This window comes from Mus musculus, chromosome X (assembly GCF_000001635.26).
Source record: "Mus musculus strain C57BL/6J chromosome X, GRCm38.p6 C57BL/6J".
NCBI lineage: Eukaryota > Metazoa > Chordata > Mammalia > Rodentia > Muridae > Mus > Mus musculus.
In genome coordinates, this window is record NC_000086.7 from 17,105,825 (window position 1) to 17,116,177 (window position 10,353).

Here is a 10,353-nt window from a genome sequence, read left to right on the forward strand (position 1 = left end):
CTTGACATGATTTCTAGAGAGAAAACTAAGATACATTAAACAAGCCTCAACCGCATTATTTGGAAAGAAGAAAATCAGAGACACTAATTGCCCAAGATAGCTATTTATACAATGTACCACTAGAGTGAAGGGATGCTGGCTGCTCTTGAAACTGGCCATTTAAATTTGATCCAGAAGACAGCAGTGGAGCCAGGAGACACATAATCTGGGAGATGACATATTTTTTTCTGCTAAACTTCAACTATTGATAGGATAAAGAAACAACACTTGACTCTAATACAAAAACTTTAGTGACAACAAACACACAATGTTTATCCCATATCTGAGCTCATCCCGTTGCTTGAGGTTCATTTGGCAGATGCCCACCATCTTGAGTTTGATTTCTAAACATCCCAAACTCAAATGGATAAAGACTTTTGCTCAATAACCACCTTTTCCTCCACAGCAACTAGAACTTGTCTGTTCTCTCTGAGTATTTATTTGTTTGTTTGTTTGTTTGTTTTGGGATGTGTGTTGGGGATGTGTGCACATGTGTCTTGTTGGATATTGAATGTAGGGCTTCACACATCCTGTATTGTTCTGTGCCTTAATCACCAAATTTGCCTTATGATAACAAATGTGTTTGCTCGTTATTAAAAGCTTTTGCCCAGCAAAGCAAACAATAGATAAAATAGACAGCTTACATAAAAGGAGTGAAATCTTTGCTAACTACACATATTATAGAAGATTGATATATATAATATATAAAGAACTCAAAAATTAAATATTCAAAAATGGGGAAAATTCAATAGGCTAATGAAATGAATGCAAAGTACTCAAAAGTTTAAGCACAAATAGCCAACAAATATGAAAAAAATGTTCAAAACTATACTTTGATTACATCTCACCTCAGTCAAAATAGCTATCATTAAAAAGAAAACAACACCAATAAATGTTAATTGAAGGTTCAGTATAATCGAACCCTTACTGCTGGAAGTAAGGTAAAATAGATAGCCATGATTCTGGCTCACCAGAATACTAAACATGAAATGACCACATGACCCAGCTATTATAGTTAATAGAGGTATTTGCCCACTTTTGTTTATTACTGATCTATTCAGAAAAAAAAGCTATGGAATCAGTTTATGTGTGCATCACAGGATGAACGGATAATGAAAATAAGGCATATGTCCACAATGAAAGTTTATTCCATTCATAAAGAACAAAATCATGTAGTTTGCTAAAAAATGGATACAACTGGAAATCATCCTATTAAGCAAGTAAGTTAGGCTCAGAAAAACAAATATCACATTTTCTCTCTTTTGTGGATCCTATTATTGTATACAGATATATAAAACCATATATGTACACACACTGGCAGCCAAAGGGAGACTGGGTAGTGAAGGAGACTAGCGGGGACCATTTGAAAATGGAAAGGGGTTGAAAGGGTGAAAGAAGAGTATGGGAATGAATATTTCAAAATCCATGCTATACTTCAAAGAAATTGTCTTTTTGAAACCAACTATGTACAATTAATATACTCCAATAGAAACTGTTTTGTGTAATTAGCTGGCAGCTATATAGCCCAAATGTATCTACGTTTTGGAGTCAAGAACTAGTGGCATGAAGACTATCAACTTTCCAAGTTAATTTGGGGATCATATAAAAAGTTGTGATGAGACAACTGGCTTGGTTGCTGAGGTAGTTTGAATATGTTTTGGCCCATGAAAAGTGCTACTATTAAGAGGTATGGTTTTGTTGGAGAAGTGTGTCACTATAGGGGTGGGCTTTGAAACCCTCATCCTAACTGCCTGGAAGTCAATATTCTGCTAGCAGCCTTCAGATGAAAATGTAGAGCTCTCTTCTCCTTCTTCAGTACCATGTCTGCCTGCATGCTGCCATGCTTCCTGCCATGATGATAATGGACTGAACCTCTGAACCTGTAATCCAGCTCCAATTAAATGTTTGCCTTTATAAGAATTGCCTTGGTCATGGTGTCTGTTCACAGCAATAAAACCCTAACTAAGGCAGTTGCTAAATCATTTGGTTCATGGTGTTTAATAATTAAGAGACTGCTATTAGAGAAAAGGTAAATATCTATATCCATATTCTTCCAAATACATTTGGTTGCTTGAATTTCGTACAAAAGACAAAAACAAGTCTAAGAAAAATTCCACTAAATGAGACATATATTTACCTAGTGAAATGCAATTTTCACTTTGCATTTCTCAAAACATCCCTTTACTTGGAATGGCACTGTTCTTTTCCTAAGCCTTTCACTACCACTGTTTTTACTTACTGGAAGGCAACATGAACATCAGAGTACAAAATGGGTCATCTCAATTCATGCAAGGGATACTATCTACTGTAGTCTCCCCTAGCCTTGAGCAGGCTGTCTCAGACCTGCCACTGTCAGTTAGCCCACCAAGGGTGGAGTCTTCCAACCTAGATAGGTCTATTGTTCTGCCACCTCTGTGGATTTTCTCCAAGACTTTACCTGCTGAGAGGCTGAACCTCTCTCTTCCTTAGGCGATCCTGAATAAGCAACAGCCTGGTGACAGAGTGATGAGAGCCTGGTGTGGTGGGAGATGGGCCTTCCCCTTTATAAATTCAGACTCTTAAGTAAACTTGGGGCCTTGATCAGTATCTTTGTCTTGGTCTTGTTATTTCTCTCGAATTTTCTCCCATACAGCCCCAGTCTCCCTTTCAGGAACCTGGTTTGTGTAGCTGCGGGCGGTTACAATCTACTATGAGTCAATAATATAGAAGTTTCAACCCAAGTTTTCCAAAATGGTCCTGAGCCCACTCTTAAGTGGCCTTTGCATAATAAATGCCATCCTTTTCACTCAAACAGAACACATAGAGCACTTGTCAGTGTACCAAGAGACTTCTAAAAAGCTTGCAAGATGGCTATTGTCACTCTCCATTTCTTTAAGGGGACCATCAAAAAAGAAAATTAAGTTAAAAAGGTGAAAGAACTCAAACTGGCTCCAAGACCCACATGATTTTTCTCAAAAATCATTGGTTCGCCCCATGGAATTTCCAAAGCAGCACCATCACCATAACCTGGGAACTTTCTAGAAATGCAATCTTGGGCCTCATCTCTGGCTAATCAGACTAAAGGCTCAAAAGAGCTCCATTAGAGCTTTAATTATAAGATCTCTTGATGATGCCAATGCTCTTTAAACTTCAAGGTTTCCTGTCTTTTGGCACAGTGCAGCCCGTGCCCACTACCATATTCAGGGATGAGCTGAGTTTTGATCATCTGAGTCCAGGGACAGGTTCATACCTATGGAACTACTGTTCCCAGATGTGCTTTCACCTCCAGGCCACCATTGTTATCATCATATAATCCTTTTACTGTTTATTACTTACGTCTTATGGCAACTCTTCCACTGGAGCCTGAAAGTCTTAGACCTTTGCAGTGATCTTTTTTTTTTTTTTTTTTTTTTTTTTTGCCTTTGTCTCCCACTGAACAGTGACTGGTAACACTAGTTCCCAGAAAGCAAAAACCTCCATAAATATTCGTTTCCCCAGTGAATGATTCTATCTGAAGTTCTAACTATTGTTTTGGACACCATAGAAAATTGAGGTTGTCTTCCATTTAGAGAGTATCCATTTAAGACATGTTGGCAAATGAGAATGTGCCTTCCTCGAGAGGAATGTTTCTCAAGGTCTACCAGGCATATAACTCACCTGAAGATCTTGTTAAATGCAAATATCATTTAGGTCTGGGGTAAAGCCTGAGATGAGCTTCTAGGAGATGTGAATGCTTCAACCCTGGTGTCATACTTCAAGAGTTATGGTTAAGGGTACCAATCTCTTCAAGGATCTGAAAACTAGGATACTAGAACAGCCTAAGGTGGGAAACTATGTGACTATTTTATCTGAAGTTCTAACTATTGTTTTGGACACCATAGAAAATTGAGGTTGTCTTCCATTTAGAGAGTATCCATTTAAGACATGTTGGCAAATGAGAATGTGCCTTCCTCGAGAGGAATGTTTCTCAAGGTCTACCAGGCATATAACTCACCTGAAGATCTTGTTAAATGCAAATATCATTTAGGTCTGGGGTAAAGCCTGAGATGAGCTTCTAGGAGATGTGAATGCTTCAACCCTGGTGTCATACTTCAAGAGTTATGGTTAAGGGTACCAATCTCTTCAAGGATCTGAAAACTAGGATACTAGAACAGCCTAAGGTGGGAAACTATGTGACTATTTTCAGATACTTGGAGGCAAGGAATCTATTCACACTGAGCTATTTCAGACAGCAGCCGAGGAGACAGAATACTTTGACAAAACTAGTGAAGAACTTCCAATAATCCCAATGATCTTTGCAGCAAACAGATCACTTCAAAATGTCTATGCATTGGCTCTTACTCCAAATCCTGGAAGTATTTTGTCAGATGAGTATCCAGTGGAAAGTACCACCTTGGGAGGGAATCCTGAATGGGAGTACTGGATGACATGGTATCAGGGGCCAAAGCAACATAAAGTAACAGAGTTGAGGGTATAACTCAGTGGTACAGTACATGTTTAGCATGTATAAGGCCCTGTTTTCCATCTTTAGCACTGTAAACATGAAAAATAGATTTTTCCATTTTCTTAGCATTCATATAGCAGTGTTTATTGACATATATTGTTCTATATTTTATAAACTTCCTGCCTGTATACACTATTAAAAGTATGATCCTCCACCTCATATGAAAAGATGTTTGATTTGTAACTCTTAGATGGGACTCATAAATTTAATTAGAAAGTTCTAGTGAATGCTTTCTCTTATCCAAAATTTGTGTCTTTGTTTTTTGGCTTTTTTTTTTTTTAACAAATTTTGGACTTTGTTCAGACATTTAAAAAATAAATCTAATGCTATAAATTTGCTCAAAATAGGTATATTGAATACAAATAAATTTGTATAGGATTTTGTTTTATTTTTGAAACACAGTTTCACTATGTAGTCCAAGCTGGAGTAAAATTCCTAGGTGTCAGTGATTTCCTTTAAGCCTCTATCTCTCAAGTATCTAGTACTATAGGCATACACCACTTTGCATGGCTATTGTTTTAAAAAGATATTGGTTTATTTATTAACTTTACATCCCACTCACTGCCACCATTTCAGTTACACCTTCCCACAGTTCTTTCCCCATCTCCTTTGCGCATATTGGGGCCACCCTGGGTACCTCCTCTCATACCCTGGCACTTCAAGTCTCTGCAAAGCTAGGTGCTTTCTCTCCCACTGAGACAAGGCAGCCCCGCTAGTAGAATCCCAAGTACAGGCAACAGTTTTAGGGATAGCCCTCGCTCTAATTGTTCAGGACACACATGAAGACCAAGCTGCACATATGCTACATAAGTGGGGAGGCCTAGGTCCAGATTCTGAGAGCCCAAAGGATCCAGGTTGGTTGACTCTATTGGTCTTCCTGTGGAGTTCCTATCCCCTTCAGGGCCTGCAATTCTTCCATAAGAGTCCTCAAGCTCCATCCTTTGGGTGTCTGTATCTGTCTGAGTCAGTTGCTGGGTGGAGCCTCTTGAAGGACAACTTGCTCCTGTCTGGAAGCATAACAGAGTATAATTAACAGTGTTAGGAATTGGTGCTTGTCCATAGGATAGGACTCACATTGGGCCAGTTATTGGTTGTGTGGGGCTATTTTTTAAACTTTGAGGTAGAATTGATAGATAACAAACATCACTAGTATACACTCTGTCAGTATAGATAATTTTACATTCTTTGGAACTTGATGTAAATTGAATAATATAAATTATATAATTTTATTTCTGGATTTTGTTCTTCACTCAGCACACTTATTTTTAGATTCACCCATGCTGATTAATAACATTTTGTTTCTGGATGTACTGCAACCTTTTATATATTTGTATTAGTAGATGGAAAATGGGGATGCCTCTGAATTTGAGCTATTATAAATAAAGCTGCTTTGATATTAGTATGCAAACATCTGGATGAAAATATGACTTTTCTTATGGCCAATATATGTGAATTCCCTCCTCTCTCCTATTTTGAAGACAGAGTCTATATATATCAGCCTGACCTTGAACTCTTACATCAGCTTCTTGGGTGCTAGCATCCCAGGCATGCATCACTCTGCATGCCACAGATGGGAGTTTTTTTTTTCCTAGTTCCATTTCCTGCACTCATATCACAGCCACAGAGAACCGAGTACCTGAAAGGGAAGATGGGAATGAAAAAGGATGGGTGGGCAAGAGAAGGATGAAGCCAAGACAAAGGTGTCTGATAAAGGCTCAAAGTTTAATAGTCAGCATTGCATTTATGTAGGGAGAGACCACAGACCCATCCTTTGTTTCAGCTGGATTGAGTTACAAAACAAGCTCAGCTGGCAGTCTACTCCTGTAGGGAATTGACTCCACCTGAGTTGTTAAAGTCCAACCATGGCAAGCACTTAAAAGGTCTATTTTGCCTGCTCAAGGCTGGGAGAAGGGAACAATCCCCCCTTTTTTTGTTTTATAAAGATGAGCAGTCATCAGTAGCTGGACAGGGGCACAAGATTTACTCGTTTTCCATAATCCCATCCAGGGTATAAAGTGGCTAGGTGAATGTCTTAGGTCCATGTCTATATTGTTCCTTCTTACCTGTCATGGACCTCTTCCATTGCTTTTTGATGTATGTCTCTGTCTTAGGTCAATAGGAGCTCAAGAACTTGGTTACCCATCTCTGGCCACTGGCCTTCCAAACCACACTCTTTCTCATTCAGACGAAAGCCATGAAGGACATATAATATGCACTCAATGCATTTCTTCATAGAGATGAATAACTGCCATGGTGAGTAGCTGAGCTTGCTGAAGGCAATCCTCTGTGAAGGCGACCAATCTGCTTAATACAAAATCCAAAAGTTAAAGGCAACGAGATTAAAGTTGTCTGTGGGAGTGTCCCAGGTATTCAATTCAGCTGTTAATTGGCAAAGATCAAACACAAAGTCTAGCCTCCAGGTGTATGGGGGATAGCTTTGAGAATGGATGGAAAACACTTGCTTGCTAGTAAAAGTAGAGACTGCACTCTAAGTTAACTCAGCTGGCCAATAAGGATTTTTGAGCCATCTTCATCACTGGTATCATAATTACTAGATGGCTCAGGCAGCCATCAGCTTACTTTCCATAGAACTTGAAAGGCTGCTGGCCCCTTTAAGAGCAGCTTTTCAGCTCCTGGCAAGGCTTTTCCTGTTGTGCTCGACTCCTAGCTACAGTGCAGGGTAATTTATCAGTTTCTGCTGTGTAAATTGAGACTGCCTTTTATACAAGCTAAACTAAATCAAGGGGTGGATAGCCAGCAGATAAAGTTTTAGCCATTTTTTCTTTTCAACACGAAACACAGAACAACAATCATTCAAGCAATTAAACAAAAACAGACAAAAATTGACACGTGGACAGATTGGTACACCAAGGACAGACAATGGACAGAGAGGGAAGAGAACTTGAACCTGAACTAAGAATATTTCCAGTCGGAGCCAGAGAGGAAGCAGGATGTCTCCTGATTTCCTCCTGTCCCTAGGAAATCTCTGAAATAGTTTATATCCATTTTCCTTCTCTTTTCCTAAAGTGTCCCGGACAGCGGACAACTGCTTTTCTGAGACCTATTCTCTCTCTCTTTTTCATGTTTACCATTTCTACTTCTGGGAACCATACATATACTTAAGCTAAGAATTTTTCTAACATCTTTTCTTTGTTTTTGTTATTTTGTTTTAAACCCTGTTCCTCTCACTTGATGCAGTTCTTGCCTGTGGACAAATGCCTATATAGAATTTCCCTGTCCAATTGCACTATCACCCCTAGTTGAATTCAGCATTGGGTCAACACCTCTTCAACCTAGCCTGTGGCCCCTTAATGCATTTCTTGCAACAACAGCCTCCAAAAGAAATTTACACCTAGCACTAACATCAATGCTGTTTGTTGCTTACCACGATGCAGGATACTGTTACTTTTCTTCTGTTTTCTGTGGAGCTCCATCCAAGACAGCATTTCTCAGTGGGTCCCCCAGTTTTCAGGCCCCTCATGCTGGCACCACCTGTAGCTGTCATGCAGCCACAGAGAACTGGGTATCTGAAAGTGAGGCTGGGAATGAAAAAGGATGGGCAGGCAAGAGAAGGATGAAGCCAAGACAAAGATTTCTGATCAAGGCTCAAAGTTTAATAGTCAGCACTGTGCTTATATAGGGAAAACCCACAGACCCCTCCCCATCCTTTGTTTCAGCTGGATTGAGTTACAAAACAAGCTCAGCTGGCAGTCTACTCCTGTAGGGAATTGACTCCACCTGGATCATTAAGGTCCAATAGTGGCAAACACTTAAGGTCTATTTAGCCTGCTCAAGTCTGGGGGAAGGGCACACAAATATATACAACATAATTAAAAATAAAATGACATTTTAGCAAAGGAAAACTTTGAGCTTTTAAAGAAACTACTACATTGTTTTCCAAGTTTGTCACTCTAACCTACATGCCCACCAGCAATGTGCCAAGTGTTCCACATCCTTGCCAAAACTGAATGTGAATTAAATGGAATTCTAGGTGTTCAATTAAGTATATATAAGTGCTGTTATGACTTTAAATTCTCCCAAAGTTATCATGCAAATATCTTTTACTGGACTTATCTGACATCTGTATTCCATGCTGTACAATGCAGCTCTTTCATGATCTTACAAAGAAAATATGCCGTTCACACAATGAGATTAGCTGTAGGGTTTTTTACCTTTTTTCTTCTTTCCATAAGGTACCTTTTTTATCCAAATGAATAAGTTCCCTTACTACTTTGCTGAGGCTTTTTGAAGTCCAGAATTTTGGATTTTTGTGGAATTCTTTTATTAAATACATTGAAATTATCTTGCAGCTATCTTTTTTTTTTAATCTATTAGTGGCCAGGACTGATTTTTGAATACCAAACCAAGTTTGCACTGGAAACTTTTAAACAATCACCTTTAATGATACTGGACTTTCCCAAAATTTCATAAGGCAAATTTTTACTTGTGCTCATAAGGGCTATTATTTTGTGGTTTCTTTTCCTCTAGTTATTTTTTTTTTCCTGCTATTTTGTAGCAGTGACTCTCAAATCCAGAATCAACTAGCAAGCATACTTTACTCTTCTGGAAGAGTTTCTACGGACCACTGTTGCTTTGTTAAATTCTTGGTATGATTCCCTAGTGAAGCTATTTTCCTTTTGCTTGAAGGGCTACCTTTGCATTTCACATGAAACCCAGGATCAATTTCTCCACAAATACAATTACATTGTGACTAGAATTATATAGACATTTAGAGAGAATTGCTGTTAAAACATGTTTTTATTTATTTCTCTATCTAAAGTGTGTTGTGAATTTGGTTTAGTGCTTGCATTATATTATTTGGTTCTGATTGGTAAATAAAGTTGCTGGCAGCCAATGGCTGGGCAGGGAGACAGAGGCAAGCAAGGGGACCAAGAGAAAGAAGGGGAATTACCATGCTGGGAAAGGAATACGATACAGGCTTGAGAGTTGCAGAAGAGAGCATACCAATCATGTAAGAGCTGGGGAAGAGCTGCCACAGCATCCTCCACTGGGTCTAGGGTAGCAAAGATGGAATATAGATTTTAATAAGGAGGATTTTATTCAGGAGAATACGAGGGAAGGAGTTAGCAATGTGGACATTTGGGAGTGGCCCAGACACTGGGCTGACTAAGGCATATTAAAATAGAAGACTCTGTGTGTGTGTGTGTGTGTGTGTGTGTGTGTGTGTGTGTGTCTTTCACTCAGGAACTCAGAACATTGGAGCGGGTAGTGAGGAAAGAATGCCACCTCTGCCAGGGTGATTTGAGTAGTTTTAATCACCTACAGCAACAAAAGTATTTATTTTGCCTTCTTTAAAAAATTTTTAAAATATTTTAAAAGTTTAATTACATTTATTTCGTATGTTGTATGTGTGTGTGTGTGCGCACATGAAAACACACACACACACACACACACACACACACACACTTGTTTCTTGGCATGCATGAAGAAGTCAGAATACAAATTGTAGAAATTAGTTCTCTGCTTCTACGAAGTGGGTCCTAGGAATTGAACTCATGGTTTTAGGCTGTTAAGCATCTTTACCCACAGAACCATCTTGTTGGTCTTTTAAGCCATTTACTTTCATATAATGGTTGACTGACATCCCATTATAAGGACTATTGTAAAGAGAAGCAGTGGATCTGGAGGAGAGAGGAGATGGAGTGGGGACTGGCAGGACAAGGGGGAGGAGAGGCTGTGGTTGGGATCCATTATATGAGAGAAGAATAAAGGGGAAAAAAAGAAATCTTTTGTAACCTTTATACAATCCTCCCAATGGTAACATCATGAAAAATTGCAACACTCTATCACAAAAAGAACTCTTACATTTG

At 39.0% G+C, this 10,353-nt stretch overlaps 1 long non-coding RNA gene across 1 annotated transcript; it reads right to left on the minus strand.

The window, feature by feature from the left end:
- Positions 1-5,495: 5,495 nt before the first annotated feature.
- Positions 5,496-9,803, minus strand: Gm4203. The gene is made up of 3 exons (XR_878071.1): positions 7,908-9,803; positions 6,586-6,823; positions 5,496-5,529 (listed from the first exon to the last, which is right to left on the minus strand). It is a non-coding gene; the product is annotated as a predicted gene 4203 (long non-coding RNA).
- Positions 9,804-10,353: the final 550 nt, after the last annotated feature.